The sequence below is a fragment of the Solanum verrucosum genome, unplaced genomic scaffold (assembly GCF_900185275.1).
Source record: "Solanum verrucosum unplaced genomic scaffold, falcon-dt-bn FXZP01000118.1, whole genome shotgun sequence".
NCBI classification, from domain to species: Eukaryota; Viridiplantae; Streptophyta; class Magnoliopsida; order Solanales; family Solanaceae; genus Solanum; species Solanum verrucosum.
This window is the reverse complement of record NW_026020568.1, coordinates 534925-551752: the sequence shown is the minus strand read 5'-3', so window position 1 is coordinate 551752 and position 16828 is coordinate 534925. Positions and strand designations below refer to the sequence as shown.

Sequence of the window (16828 nt, the reverse complement as noted above, 5' to 3'; positions counted from 1 at the left end):
TTTTTATTTTATTTTAACTGATTTTGAGTGAATTAAGGATAAAAAATATTGTTAATTTGTTTGGATCCCTTATTTCATGCTAATCATTAATTATCTACAATAAGTTCAAATTAAATTACAGGCCACAATTTCAGTTTTTTACTTTATTATTTCTAATTCCATTTTTTTTAATTTTCGTTTATCTTTTTATTTATTTTTTAAAGTTTTTTCCAATTAATAAAAACATTTTTTTTTTGTGAATTTGTTATAACCTGAAATTTTTAATGCTATAGCTTGAAAGTCTAAATCTACTGCTATAGCTTGAAAATAGTACTATAATATATGTTATATATGAAATTTACACTTAATTTTGTTGTCTTAACGTTTTAAATATATTTATTACTAGGAGCCTATTCTTATTCTATATCCTTCGTAAAATGATATAGAATTTTTTACAAAATTTATATAAATATTATTTATGAAAAAAATCAAATGTTATATTAATTAATACTCCCTCTGTCCCAATTTATGTAACACTTTTCATTTATTTGAGAGTCAAATAGTTTAAGTTTAACCGAATATTTGCGCATAGAATTTTCAAATTTTTAAAAATGAAATTTATATATTTATAAGCTATGTAAAAAGTACTATAAGTCAAAATAATTCAAAAAATCAAAATATTTAAAAGATATACGAAAAATTCACGGTAAAAAATAGACTTGTTTAAATTTTGAAATTCAAAAAATGTCATCAAACTTCAACACAATTTCGTATAAGCTTTAGTGATTTTAGTATGGATACCTTTGTAAAGTCCAAAACAACCTCTTGAAAGTTAATTTGTGAGTTGGGCTTTGGGACAAGACAAAACTAAAACTTATAGCTAAAAGCTTGGGATGTGGGGAAAGACAAAATTTAAGCTAAAATTAAATATAAGCGCAACTGGCAAGAATCAAACTTGGAACCTTGGAGTCATTCTGAACCTCCTTGACCAGTGGGCTACGCATCACAGTTGTATTGAGTAGTTCATTTTAATATTTATACTCATAAATAATAATTTTAACCTTGTATATACGATATAATTTCCACCTAGGTCCGCCCCTGCTCGTAGAGTGACATCTTTTATAAGAAAACACTTTCTTAATTAATGGAACTAAAAAAAAAGTTGAATGACTTTCCAAAACAATTATTATTCATTGAAACATATATCTACTATACTTAACAAATTACTACTAGCAATCTATTGGATTAACATTGTTTGAATTTTTACTTTTTCAAAGTAGAGAGAATCTACGGATTTTCATTTTTTTTATTGGCAAAACAATGTTCATAGCTTCTTTAGCATCTTATAATGGATAAATATTTGAATTATTACTTTTGGACTACCAAAAGAGCAAGGACCAACAAAAATGACAAAACTTTGCTGACCATTTCTTGAAATATCAATTTAAAACTATTTTATTTTTTAAAAAAATAGTTTTTAAATTTATGGTCTAAAACAAATCTTAGATATTTTTTTGAAAGATCGAAAAGAACTGTTTAAAAGTCTCTTCCAAGACTTTTTCAAAATAAAAACCGGGCCATGGACTGGACGATAGATGGTAATCATGATATATTGAGAGATTTTGAAATCTTAATTCAAATTAGATTAGTATAGAAATGTGAAATAAGAGGAGGATCCCGGTAGGACGGGGAGACAAAGATAAAGACTATGAATCATTTCATTGAGGTTAACCTTATTTTTAATCATTATAAAATATGACATTAAAGTAATTTGTGAATGAATTGCAGAAGATTTTTTTATATTTCAATTTATATAATCTATGTAATTTGACTGAACATAAATACAGTTCAAACTTTTGTGAATGGATTGCAGAAGATTTTTTTTCAAACCTGCCTAGTTTAATAAACAAAAATTAGTTCAAAATATTCTCCAAATATAATTTCAAAAATTTGAAACAAACCCTATGGATAAAATAAACGAACTTCATTTCAAATTAATAGTCTTAGTAGGCGTATGACTAGATTTCAAATATTTTTTTTTATTTTAATTAGAATTTATGGAGGAGTTAAAAATACTTGTACTTGATTATATTTTTTATAAAAAATGTTTGGAATAATATTCATTGAATGTACTTAAATACAATCCAAACATTGAAATGTGAGTTGAAAAACATGTCATAACCTATTTTCAAATTTGAAATACAACTTCAAGTTAAATTAAAAAAATTTCATAGCCAAATATAAGTTTTCACTTTAAAAACAAAAACTATTTCTTAAAAATTTCACAATAAAACATTACCAAATTTTCCACGAAACTTTAAAAAACTTTTTATACAACGCCCACAGGCCACACATCATGTTCTTTGAATCTAACTCGTGAGATTTTTACCAAATATGTTGTTAGTGTTGTTGTTTCAATGTGTACTCATAATTTTTCAACTTTTACAAACACTCCATGTCCAAAAAAACTAGCATACATTTTTTTTTTAACTTCAATAAATTCTCTATCTAACTCTAAATTCAAACATTGATTTCAAATTCAACTTGATTCATATGTACTAAAAATAGTATAAGCTCACATATATCATTCCTTATTACCAAAATTCATTTCTATTAATATAAATAAATAAATTGTCCAAGAAAATAAATTAGCTTATGTGTCTTCATATGATTAGTCCTCTGAAGTCCAATTCAAACAGGCCCAACCTTGACCGCTCCTCTAAATCGAATCGGGTATATATTACTTCACATTCACATTTTTCACAATAACGGCTTTCTTCTTCTTCTTCTTGTTTTCTTGAGAAGAGGGTGATGAAAAATTGTTGATAAGGGTTTAATTTTTCGATTTTTTACATTAGAAGGAGGATATGACGACGACCCAGAATAGGCGTTCGTCAGTTTCGAGTGCGGTGGCGAAGAGACAAGCAATGGTGGCGAATTCATCGGGGTTGGAGAATAATCAGGCCGGAAAATTGAATGCTGGAGCGGCCATGAAACGACCAGCAATTTATAATATCTCGGATTCGTACAACTGTATCTGCTCATAACGCGATTTCCCATTCCTCCAAACTTGTGAGTGTTTCTCTGTTTTGGTCTCTGTTTATTACTGTAGGAAAATAATTTGATTACTGGGTTTTATCTTCTTTTTTTGTGTATTTTTTTTTTATTACTGGTTCGATGATTCACTTTTTTGTATGTTGGGTATAGGGTTTCTTGTATAAATTTGTGTATGCTATGGAAATGTAGGTGGGTTTTGTGATTTCTTTTTTGGGGTTTTTCTTGTTGGATCATTAAATAATTATTTTTTCCTTAATGAACATTGTCTTTGTCTTAAAGTTCAATCTAGAAGCTAGCTTGTTTTCTTAACTGGTTTTAAGATACCTCCATTAATATTTTTGCTTGAATAATGTTTTTTTTGGTTCCTGCTTAAGCTCTTTAACTTCGTACTTGATGCATCTTTAGGATTAGCTGCTTAGATGTTCTCAATCATGTATCCTTATGTTGTAGGTTTCTTGATTAGTCATTAGTTTAATTGATTAGCAAATCTTCACAATAAATTCATGAGTCACAGCTGGTGCAAGATCATTTCTTATTTGCATTCTTTGGCTTAATAATAATATAGTGTTCAACTTATAAAGAGTTTATTGGATGACATTTGAATAGTCTGTAATTTCTATGGCGAAATGGTTGGTTCACTCTTGACAAACTGATTTGGCCTTATTTGAATCCTTCATGTTTAAATGCTATTGTTTAGAATGTAAAATTTTCTTATATGATTAATTTGGTATAAAGCATGTTTATTTTATTGTCCCTACTTGCCAAATGGATTTAAGTCTTATTTTGATACCCTAAATAGTTGTTGATTGGAACATCCAGTTTGTCTCAATTAATGACTACTTTTAAATGATCAAGTCTTGTTTTCTGTTCGACCAAACTTGAATGTGTTGAGTGATTTAATGGTTGTTCATACTTTTAAAATGTATTAATTTCTGTCCCATTATTTAGCTAATTGTGATATTTTTGATACATGTAAACTGCATCGAGTCCCTTGTGGACTCCCTCCCTCTTTGCATCTCGAAAAAGGTCGCCGCGGAGGCCCAATTATAAATTTTATTGAGTCAACCTCTTCGGGGGAGGGGGAGGGGGGGGCTCGTTGCACGTTTCCTCGGGGCAGGGAAGGGGGCTTGAGGCAGGGAGTGGGGCCTCGAGGCACGGTGCCTTCCCGATTCAAATTGAACATATCTTGTAGAGTCCACAAAATTTTAATGTGTCACATATGTATTAGATAAGTAACACTTTTATCTTTTGAAATCTGAACTTTCATTTCTTCAATGATGCTTAACTCTATGCTCTATGTTCCGATTTACTTATCATATTACTATTTTTTACACATCCTGGTAAATAGAAAATCCACTAAAACAAACTTGGAAGAAGTCAAAGTTTGGCGGACATGGTTCAGGATTTCATTGTCAAACTGTTATGCAACGGTGCTAGTCTCACATCTTTCCTTGGACACAAAAGCATCTCTATCTTCAGTGATATCATCGTGAAAGCAAGCATGCATGCTGGCTCTAGTATAGCAATATGTTTTTCAGTATGATACTCATAACAACTAATATCCCCTACTCTAATTAGATAGAAATTAGTCATATGATTTTTAACATACGTACTAACATATCCAGCACATGAAATAGTCATTAAAGCCACTATAATATTCAAATATAAATATTCTCTCTTTATATTTTGTTGCTATTTATTTTGAATCTCCTGCTGACCTGTTATTAACTTGTCAGGAAGATATGTTTTATTCTCTTAAATTTCTAAAATGGGAAGTATACAACTGAAAGGCCAACTTTGATTTTCTATTTAAACCTATTAAGATATTTTTGTTCTTTACAAATTACACCACTGAATGACAGTAGCTGTCTAATTCTTCTGTTTTAAAACTAAATAAGGGCATCAGTCTGACTTGTCTAGTGCACATACTCGTTTTGATTCACTCTATTACTTCTGGTACTGTCAAAATTTTCATCAATGCTCAGAGAATAGTAGATCAAACACGCAGGAGTTCATGTTTCTTCCTTCCTTTGTTTACAGTATCACTCTTTATGGTGTTTTCTTCATCTTATTGACAATTCAGCAGTCCTGTTAGTTGGCAGCTCTTCTAGTAAATTGAGTAATTAAACAAATTTTTGTCTGCTCTACTAAAGGAAATTTCTGATAGTTTGCATATGGAGGGAAATTTTTGTTTTTGTATTGCAGTTATATATGCCAAACCTTACTTGCAGGTACATGCTCCCAAAATTATAGGTGGGAAAAATGCACCGTCTCCAGTTGGGGAACTTGGAATGGTAGAGATGACCCAGGCTCTGGAACTAATTGATGTTTGCTATGAGCAGGTTTGATAGGCTTCTCCTTTAATATTTTCTGATTATCTGCATAGTAGATGCATGTTCCGCTGTTACTTATCCTCAACCACCTCCCTTCACTCCAACAAAACAAAGGAGGGAAAGGGAAATGCATGTAGTGCTGTCTGGTCTGGCTTAATCCTTAATTATGTAGTGCGTGTACGTACAAGTTACAAATTGTGCATTTTTCTCTTTTTGGCCTTATCCAAATTTCTGGTGTTTTCTTATTTGAGTGTTGTTCATTGTCTTTAGTCTTGGTATCCTTTCTGATAAATCCACTGAAGTATAAAAAAACCTTGGTTTTTCTCAATGTTCGATTAAATTCCCTTTTATAGATGTTAATTACACTTAGTCGTTGAATGTTGTTGAATATCTTGCTAACCATGTCTAAGCAACATGCTGTAATAGTTTTCCTTACTTTCTCTTCCTGAAACCCCATCGCTGGGTTGTAAGTAGCCTATTTACAATGGAAGGAATAAAAAAAGCCTTCCTGATATGCCGAATAACCTCCTCGACAAGCTGTATGCAGAAGCTTTTTTTTTTAGGCTGGTAACATGTGTGTTTGTGAATTCAATGTTCGATTAAATTCCCTTTTATAGACGTTAATTACACTTGGTCTTTTTTTTAATATATATATATTAAAAAGTAGCACCATAACAGTGCTATCAGTAATAGAAGTGGAACACAAAAAGTGGTCTTTCACCTTTCCTAAGAAGATGAGTCACAACTATAGTCCTTTTAGATTTCTAAGTACTAGCAAACACAGAAATTTTTAAAAGTTTTCATGTTGGTGGAAGACTCTGCATGTGGTAGCTTCACAAAGCAGAACGATATCAAATTCAAATCAAGTAGAAGGCTGCAGTAGGTTAATGGCTAGTGTGACATAGTCTAAGGTTTGATGAATCATTTCAACTGAATAGGCACAATGTACTCAAAGGCTTCATGTAGCCGACCTTAACTAATTTGTGATTGAGGCACAAAAGATTATTCATGTCGATTTCTTACCTTGAAGGGAACTTTAGCTTTCAAAATGAAACAAGCTAAAGAAAAAGCAGTCAGAATTTCAGCTTTCATTAAAAGGATAAGTAGGAATTGTAGGACAAATTACTTATTCCCGTGTTACTTCTATCTCTTTCAAATAAATAAAATAAAAATAAATCAGTTAGGTTCCTTATAGCAATAAGATGGTCCAACACCACATGACAATTTTTTGTTCATCTTTGTGTTTCTTTTACTTGGTAGAATTGTAAAGTATGAAATAATTTCTAAAAGTTGCGTTACCTTTCCATTGCTCTATTATGAAGGATCCTTAACGTCATTGGGGAGGGGGCCTCGGGTTACAGAGGTCCGAGTGGGGGGGAAGAGGGTAGGGGACCTCGAGGCGCGGCGCCTCGAGGTCCGGGGGTAGGGTAAGGGGGCCGAAGGGTGCGGCACCTCAAGGTCTGGGAGGGTAGGGTGGGGGGAAGGGGTAGGGTAGGGGGGAACAAGGTAAGGGGTAGGGGTTAGGGTAAGCGACCTCGGGGTGCGGAGTCTCGAGGTCCGGGGGCTAGGATAAGGGAGCCTCGGGGCGCTGTGCCTTGAGGTCTAGGGGGTAGGGTGGAGAGGCCTCGGGGCCCTGTGCCTCGAGGTCCGGTGGGTAGGGTAAGGGGACCTCAGGGAGCGGTGCCTCGAGGTCCGATGGGTAGGGTAGGGGGCCTCGGGGAGCGGTGCCTCGAGGTACGGTGGGTAGGGTAGGAAGGCCTTGGGGCGCGGTGCCTCGAGGTCTGAGGGGTTGGGTAGGGAAGCCTTGGGGCTCAGTGCCTCGAGGTCTGGGGGTAGGGTAGGATCTAGGGGGGCGGTGCCTCGAGGTTCGGGGGGTAGGGTAGAGAGGCCTAGGGAGGCGGTGCCTCGAGGTCCAGATGTAGGATAGGAGGGCCTCGGGGCGCGGTGCCTCGAGGTTCAAGGGGTAGGGTAGGGGGGCCTCGGGGCGTTGTGCCTCGAAGTCCGAGGGGTAGGGTGGAGGGGCCTCGGGGTGCAATTCCTCGAGGTTCGGGGGGTAGAGTAGAGGGGCCTTGGGGCGCGATGCCTCGAGGTCCGGTGGGTAGGGTAAGGCGCGGTGCCTCGAGGTCAAGTAGGTAGGGTAGGGGTGCCTCGGAGCGCGGTGCCTCGAGGTACGGTGGGTAGGGTAGGGGGCCTCAGGGCGCGGTGCCTCGAGGTTCAGGGATAGGGTAGGGAGGCCTCGGGGCGCGGTACCTCGAGGTCCCGGGGGTAGGGTAGGGAGGCCTCGGGGCGCGGTGCCTCGAGGTCTGGGGGTTAGGGTAGGGGGGCCTCGCCTCAGTGCACGGTGCCTCGAGGTCCGGGGAAGAGGGTAGGGGGGCCTCGGGGTGCGGTGCATCGAGGTTCGGGGGTAGGGTAGGGGGGCCTCGGGGCGCAGTGCCTCTAGGTCTGGTGGGTAGGCTAGGGGGGCCTCGGGGAGCAGTGCCTCTAGGTCCGGGGTGATTGGGCCTCGAGGCGAGGTGCCTCGAGGTTCGGGGGTAATTGGGCCTCGGGGCGCGATGCCTCGATGTCCGGGGGGGAGGGGCCTCGGGGCACGGCACCTCGAGGTTCGGGGGAGAGGGGCCTCGGGGCACGGCGCCTCGAGGTCCGGGGGCGAGGGGCCTCGGGGCACGGCGCCTCGAGGTTCGGGGGCGAGGGGCCTCGAGGTCCGGTGATGAGGGCCTCGAGGTCCGGTGATGAGGGCCTCGAGGTCCGGGGATGAGGGGGTGGGACTCTGGGAACGGCGCCTCGAGGTTCAGGAGGTGGGGGGTGGGCCTCTGGGAACGGTGACTGGAATGTTAGCAGTGCCTCTAGGTCCGGGGTGATTGGGCCTCGAGGCGAGGTGCCTCGAGGTTCGGGGGTAATTGGGCCTCGGGGCGCGATGCCTCGATGTCCGGGGGGGAGGGGCCTCGGGGCACGGCACCTCGAGGTTCGGGGGAGAGGGGCCTCGGGGCACGGCGCCTCGAGGTCCGGGGGCGAGGGGCCTCGGGGCACGGCGCCTCGAGGTTCGGGGGCGAGGGGCCTCGAGGTCCGGTGATGAGGGCCTCGAGGTCCGGTGATGAGGGCCTCGAGGTCCGGGGATGAGGGGGTGGGACTCTGGGAACGGCGCCTCGAGGTTCGGGAGGTGGGGGGTGGGCCTCTGGGAACGGTGACTGGAATGTTAGCAGTTCTTTTGGAACCACTGCTCTGACAACTCTTGTGTAGGGAAGGTAAGATCGTGATTCATACCTATAAACAAGTAACGACTTTTCTGTCCTGTAGAAATATGGTGTACGTGAGGACGCACAACTAATGGTATTGAATTATCCAACTACCCAAGTGCATGTGATAAGTTACTTTAGCCTTACCTAAGGATGCTACTTGATATATGAGAGAGAGAAAATGGTCCGTGTCTATGAATTTGCTAAACTTTGTTTCAGCAAGTTTTTGTACCGTAAATATTGATTTTACAACGAAGTTGCTGATGGGGGCGAACCTGGTTGTTCAATGGAACAATTGCTTAGGTGCATATATTTGTATTCTTGTTATCTAACTGATACTCTGTTGTGTTTTAGGCTATTAATGGTGGCAAATGCAGGAGACTGCCGAGCAGTACTTTGCCGTAACGTCAATTGACATGTCTCAAGACCAGACTAAATTATCCATCAGAGAGGAGGCGTGTTGAAGGTGGATTTATTGATGATGGCTATCTTAATGTATACTATCAGCCCACCTTGGGGGACTGGGACATGAAGCTGCCTCGTGGCTCTGCCTCTCCTCTGATTGCAGAGCCAGAATTTCGACAGATAGTTCTGACAGAGGATGATGAATTCCTTATTAGCTTGAATCTGGGATGTCTTGTCTAGTCAACAAGCAGTTAGTTTAGTGCGTCGAGGGATAAAGACGGCATGATGATCCTGAACTGTGTGCCAAGGACCTTGTCTGCGGCTCAATACATTTGACAATCTCACTTGTATGCTTTACTTCCCCTGATCATCAAAAGTTATCACCAATGCGTCAAAGGAGATTAAGGAGCTGCAGCTTCTCTGCAGAAGCCTTGTATAGCTTGCAGAGCTGGTTAGACAACAAAGTGAGCCATTGATGGCGGTGCAAGCTGTTTGCAGATGCCTCATTTGGGCAGAATGAAGAGCAGCTATAGTTTTGGTAGTAAGATCTTTTTTTCTTGCTTTGGTATTTGGGTGGATGTATGTTACATACCATTCGTTGGTGAGTTGGGAGCTACACTGACTTTTAGTTTATTATGGCTGTTGTTAGCGTATGGCTTTGTTTATGTAACTCATTCTATTAGTTGTACATAATGAACACTTGTAGTTTTTGCTCCGTATAATAACTAGATTGCAACAAGTCTACTCCTTATTTATGATGCTAGTGAAGTGAGTTTTACCGCTATCTCCTAGCTGACTAGCCATAGATTGCAGCGAGATGATAATTGCACGCCATAGGACCAATGGATGTTATAGCGACTCTTGGATTAGAATGTATAAATTTATAATTCAGCACTAGCAAGTGCAACCGAAAGGTTGAAACAGACCAAAAAGTTTCTCATAAAATGCTCTCTTTTTGTTTTTGTAATGTGCTTTAGGTTTTTGTTTGGTCGTACAAAGGTAGATTCGAGATTTGAATTTTATCGACTATAACTTTAAGTTATGAGCTTTAAATTTAAACTTTATTCATATTTAATACATAATTTGATGGAGTTTTTTAAAAACATTCTTAAACTACACCCCAAACTTAAATTACATCCTTAAAATATCTTTTTTGGCAAAAAACATCCTCTAAATATTTGAAATTTAACAATTTTCATAGAATGTTTTCTGCTAAGAATGATACTTTAAGGATTATTTTGGCCATCTGATTTGATGTGTTATGTATAATCATAAAAAAAGAAAAATAGTATATAATTTTATTAGGTAAAATAAATTATTAAAAAATAATTAAAATTTAATTTAAAAAGGGTAATTTGAGGTTGTCTTTCATTTTAGCCTAGTTCAATCCAAATAACTTTTAAGTGAATCAATTATCTGTTCATTTATCAACTAATCAAATCCGTCCATTTGACACCTATCTAGTTGAAAGCCTACCTCCACCTTTGAACACAAACTTTGTCTTGAAGTTGTGTTAAAGGCAATATCGATCGATATGGAAGTAAAGTATTTTCAGGACCACAAAAATTCATGTTTTCTGTCTTCAATGATTACTTTACTAATTTGGTATCTTACATCAGTCAATTAGTAGTGATTAGTGTGATAGCATATATAAATATTGGTAACCTTGTCATTGTACATTAGCTTATAAATCACACAAAAAATTTAAATCGCAAAAGACAAGTCTCATGCGACAAGTTCATGACCGAATACTAGACGGATTCAATATCAAATCTCTCACGTGGAAAATAATCCACCTCCCAACCACTCAACCATGCCCGTGTTGGCACCCTTTTTTTGAATTTGTGAAATTGAAATGGTTTAGTGAATCGAGCGATTCAACATAAGACGAATCTCATCATCTCTGAGGAGAATCTTACTTTCTTAGTCACCACACTATTAGTGTACTAATTAAATTATGTTTACTTTAATTTTCTGAAATTCTCTGGCAGTACCAACGTTTATCAGACGTATCAATTAATTGTGGAATGTTTATAATAAAGTATATGCAACTAGTATTATCTTTACAGGTATTACAAAAAGTAATTACTGTGTGGCAGAAGGGGTATTAATTTGTGACCAAAGTGGAATGAAAATAAAAAAATAAAAAAATTGGGACCAGAGAAAAAAAGTGAAAAGTTATGGGGAATAACATGGGGTAGCTAGCCGAAGGATCTAGGTGAGGGTTATATAGACAAGAGCGCGGAGTCAGGTAGCGTGGAGGGGTTTATTCGAATTTCTTTCAGTCGGAGAATTATACCGCTTATAGATACATTGTTAATAATGTATATATATTTAATATTGAACCTTTTTCTAATTTTTTATTTCATATTATATGAATTCGATCTTGGTGAATATCCCGACTCTGCCACAATATATATATATATGACTTTTTTGAAGTTAATGGCCATTCACCCACCACCACACGCACTCAAAGGCTTCTGGTTATTCCGTTTTTACCTTTTTTTCCTAAGGGGGCAGAGTCACTGCATGCGCGGCCTTCCACATTCTCAAAAAAGGTCAATGTCTGCTGTCTAAATACCCTATTTCCTGTAACAGTATACTATTTGGTTTAACTATATATAAGGCCTAGAATAACCAGTCTAACTAATGTAATGTAAATGTTACTTCTCTTGGTGATAAAGTTATATATAGTATATAGGTTTGCATTACCCGTGAGGGCCGTAGTGGAGTGATAAGTAGAGGCAGACACACCTTGATTAGTTGGGGTGCACGTGTATCGGTAACTTCGATAAAATCATGTGTATATATATCTATTTTGAAAAATCGGTAGAAACTATGATATAATTAACAGTACACCTATGAGCATAGGAGTATTCTTGTGTTGTTGGTACAAGGTAGAGGAACCACCCACAAGACCAAATCATATTTGGTGCATCCAAAATCTTCAAATCCTGAGTTTGTCTCTGGTGATAAGTATTCTTTTATCTTTAATCAAAGATTTTAGATTGGAGTCTTCAGGGTATAGATTCGCCTTTGTTAGATTGGAGGCTTTAGGGTATAGATTCGCCTTTATTAGGGAGTGTTTTACTCCTAATATGAAACCTCCTGTTGCGAATTCACATTTAATCGAGATCCAATGTGGATACGGACACCGAAGACATACATCCTTTCAAGTGGTGTTGCCCAACACCGCTTTGTCGAAAACTTCAATTAAATGTTGTATGTATGTACATGCTACTAATTGGGATGGATTTTAAAATTTATATCTTTATAAGTATCGATACACATTTACTATATTTTGTTGCAATTTCAATGAATTTTTATATATAAGTTTATAATCCACGTGGAAATTACATTGAGTACAAATATACCCGTCGGCCGAAGGCTGTATCGTCCCTTTGTTTTAATTTATTTGTCTTACTTTCTTTTTTAGTTCATTGAATAACTCTTTGCACCAACTTCCTACCTAATACACTTAATATTACACTATTCAAATGACATTTTAATATATTAAACACATCTTTAGTTTAAGATTATAAGATTCAAAACTTGTCTTTATTTTCTTAAAGTTTGTCAAGTGACATTTTAATATATTAAACACATCTTTGATCAAACACTAATAACTGCTCAAAAGTATTTTTAAAATTCATTGATCAAATACGATCCAAAATTACTTTTTCAAAAAAGCATTTTCAATAATTAGTTGATTTTAGAAGTTTGACTTAACAGACTATTAGTCGTGACACTAAACAAAATCTTGCATACCACACTATAGGGATGTAAGAAGTCGACTATATATACGGGCACGTCAACCATGAGTACAAAGCAAAAAAATAGATAAATGTACTCAGCCTTTTGGCTACTGCATGCACTATAGTGCTCAAACACACAAACATTCACACTAACTTTTTTCCTTTTAGTACTATATAATATAGTAATATATTTATGTGCAAGTTGACACAAAATTCCCTCAATAAAAACTCTTCCAATGCTAAGTTCCTTTCCACTTTCTGAACAACTCACAGTCTTTTCCTTAATTCTTGAAATTCCCTCATTCCTCAGTATCTAATTTGAAAGTAACGTTTTAACACAAGTCATTTTCATCAATTTGTTCACTTACACAAATTGAAATGGCATCACTATCAAGTACCCTACTTGTTACATTTTACTTGACATTTACATTATTATTATTATTATTATGTAGTCATGTTGTTACTGCTAGGTACCATCACCACGGACACCGCGGTCACCATAATAACAAGAAACAACATAAGCATAATTCACAGATATCGTATCCCCCTTCAATTTCACCCGAGCCTTCACCCTCCGCGGGGGACGAAGGGGTTTATGATGTGAGGTCTTTTGGTGCCGTGGGGGATGGTGTTACGGATGATACTGAAGGTTTTAAGGCAGCGTGGGATGCTGCTTGCCAAGTTGAGTCAGCTGTTATTCATGTTCCTGTTGGTTACTCTTTTATGATTCAGTCTACTATATTTACTGGTCCTTGTCAAAGTGGCTTGGTGTTTCAGGTACCCCGTTAAGATATAACTATATATTTTCTCGTTTTCAATGTATGTGATATAGTTTGACAAATGAGTTACATATATTAATTTGTCTCACTATAAATTATTTCATCTAAGTATAATATAGATATTTTAGAGAAAAATTGTTACTATTCTTTCCATTCCCTTCATCAAATTTTGTGTTTGATTTGACATCAAAATTAAACACAAAATTAAGAAAGAAATAGTAAGATTCTTTTATGAATACCGAAAAGACCTTTAAAACTTTATAAGCATGTCATTAAGGATATAAAGTTTTAAAATTAAAGACTTTTCAGATGACATTCTTTTTTAATATATTAAAAATGAGAGAAAAGTGTCACATTATTGTATGAAATAGATGGATTGTGTCTTATTCTATTACTCCTTCTGTTCCTTTTTATGTGGAGTTAGCTGTTTGATTATTTATAGTATATTCTAATTCTAAAAGAAAATGATATCTTTAAAAATAATTTACTTGTGAATTTCTCATTTTACTATTAATTAACATGCTTTTACGAAAAAAAAAAATTCTTAAATTTTGTATTCAGTTAAACTATACCACATAATAAATTAAAATGGAGGAAACAATTTAGATGTACTCTTAATAGCATGTTTTTAGCGCAAAAAATAACTTGGCATGATATGTCTTTTCTTAAATTTTATATTTAGTTAAACTATATCACCTAAATTAAAACAAATAGAATGATTTTGCATTATGTAAATAACCGAATTTGTGTGCCAATATGGAAGTTGGAAGGAACAATAATGCCGCCAGATGGACCAGAGTCGTGGGGGAGCAACAAGAGTAAGAGGCAGTGGCTGGTATTCTATAGAGTAAATGAGTTGTCATTACAAGGTGGAGGGGTCATAGATGGAAGAGGAGAAGAGTGGTGGAATCTTCCTTGTAAACCCCATAAGGTATGTATATATGAGGATTGGGGGGACTAGACTAGTATCTATGTGTCCACTTAGTTTTTTTTTCTTCTGGATCAGTGTTTGGTATATTGAAAAGTTCTATATTGGAGTAAAACACTCTCTAATAAATGTGATTTTTTATTTAAGGAAATTTGAATTGAGATTTTTTATTAAAGATGAATGAGTACTTATCAGTCCAGCACAACCCTTGTTGATACTTTTCTTTCTTTTTACTCTACTATTTATGGGATAGTGGTTAATATCAATAATCTTTTTTTCTATTTTTTATTCAGTGTTCAGTATCTGTATTGAAATTCGATTAATTTGAATTCGTGTATTGTAGTGCTTATTTCTGAAGGTAGCTCTTGCAACAGGATTTTTTCTATTTCCCTAGCTCGAACCCAAATTTTTTTATTAATGGTGGAGAAATCAAGCTATCCTACCACAATCCATGCGTTATTTATTTTCAATAATCTTTGCGCACACATATATATGAATAAATTATCTAATCCTCAGTACACTTTAACTACGACAGGGACCTAATGGAAGTACACTACCTGGACCATGTGACAGCCCAATTGTAAGTGAAAAAATAAACTTCTACCACTAGGCATCTCTAGCAATTAATTGTAGATTTTTTGAATTAAGGTTATATTATTTCATTAATTCTAATTTGGTACGTAAATTGCAGGCCATTAGATTCTTCATGAGCTCAAACCTAACGGTGCAAGGAATTAAAATGAAGAATAGCCCCCAATTTAATTTCAGATTTGATAACTGCAAGAATGTGCATATTGAATCCCTACACATTACAGCTCCCATATGGAGTCCCAACACTGATGGCATTCACATTGAGCAAACCAGCAATGTTGAAATTTATGACTCCCTCGTCTCTAACGGTACGATAATTAACTTCGAGTATTTATGACTCTGGTTGCAATATATCTAACATGCAAATGACATGATTCTCGAGGAATGACTCAAAATTTAAAATATTAGGTGACGATTGTGTATCAATAGGAGCAGGATGTTACGATGTGGATATTAGGAATCTTACATGTGGGCCCGGAGGACATGGAATCAGGTAGTTGTACAAATGATTTGTTTAACTTTTGAATACTGTCAGTGCATAAAATTTAAACTCTAATTTTACAGCATTGGGAGTTTAGGCAACCACAATTCGCGAGCATGTGTATCAAACATCACAGTTCGTGACTCAGTAATAAAAACAATCAGACAACGGTGTGAGGATCAAGACATGGCAAGGCGGATTTGGAGCAGTATCAGGAGTTTCGTTTCTCAACATTCATATGGACAATGTTCGTAACCCTATTATAATCGATCAATTCTACTGTCTTTCGAAAGACTGCAGTAACCGGACTTCAGCAGTGTCTGTTTCAGATATTGAATACTCAAGTATTAAAGGAACGTATGATATTAGAAGCCCGCCAATGCATTTTGCTTGTAGTGACACTATCCCCTGCACGAATATAACACTTTCAGACATAGAACTTTTGCCTGCTAAAGGCGAATTAGTGTTGGATCCCTTCTGTTGGAACGCGTATGGAGGACAAGAGACGTTGACAATACCGCCTATTTTTTGCTTGTTAGAGGGAAATCCTCCATCAGTGTTTGAAAATAATGACTTAGGGTATTGTTCTTCGTCGTGAATTTTAATATTGCCTGGTTGTTTTGTGTGTTTTTGTACATATGAGATTTATAATATAAGTAATAGATTGATGGATTTGAGATGGGAATAATAATCCGAAACATCGATCGGTATAATGTAATTTTAGATTTAGAAAGGGAGCTTATTGTTTGCTATCATAAGTTTCCCTTGAGATTTACTTTAGAGTTTAGTCTTTTAGGTTTTTCTATTGATCAGTACTTGATGTAATAGTTTTTGTGCTTATGTCAATAATAATATGATTGCTTTTGTGTGGTTCAAATTATATCCTTACACAAAAGAAATTAAGTCATAACACAAGTGATGTCCGAAGACAAGTGTAGTGACACAAGTTATATTTGAACACAAAGAAATTAAGTCTAACGCATAAAAAGTTATGCCCCAAGACACAAGTTCAATGACACAAGTTAAGTCAAAGAGCATAGGTTCAGTGGCACAACTTATGGCATAGGGTATAAGTTCAGTGACAAAAATTATGCCCAAGGTAAAAAATCTCTGATGTCTCGCCCTACGAATCAAAAGTTATGCTTTAAGGCAAAACATTCTAAAAAGATTTCTGCAAGATTAGTGTTGCCAACAAAATTAGGTCATAGCTAAGGGTACTTTGTCTTGTATTTTTTTATTTAATGAGCAACGAGAGAAAAAAAAAACAACACGAATTTGAGAGGCAAT

General features: G+C 36.8%; 2 pseudogenes; both read left to right on the top strand.

The window, feature by feature from the left end:
- Positions 1-2846: 2846 nt before the first annotated feature.
- On the top strand, positions 2847-9540 carry LOC125810440 (probable protein phosphatase 2C 47; annotated as a pseudogene).
- A 3579-nt stretch (positions 9541-13119) lies between these two features.
- LOC125810562 (polygalacturonase At1g48100-like) lies at positions 13120-16152 on the top strand (annotated as a pseudogene).
- The last annotated feature ends 676 nt before the right edge of the window (positions 16153-16828 follow it).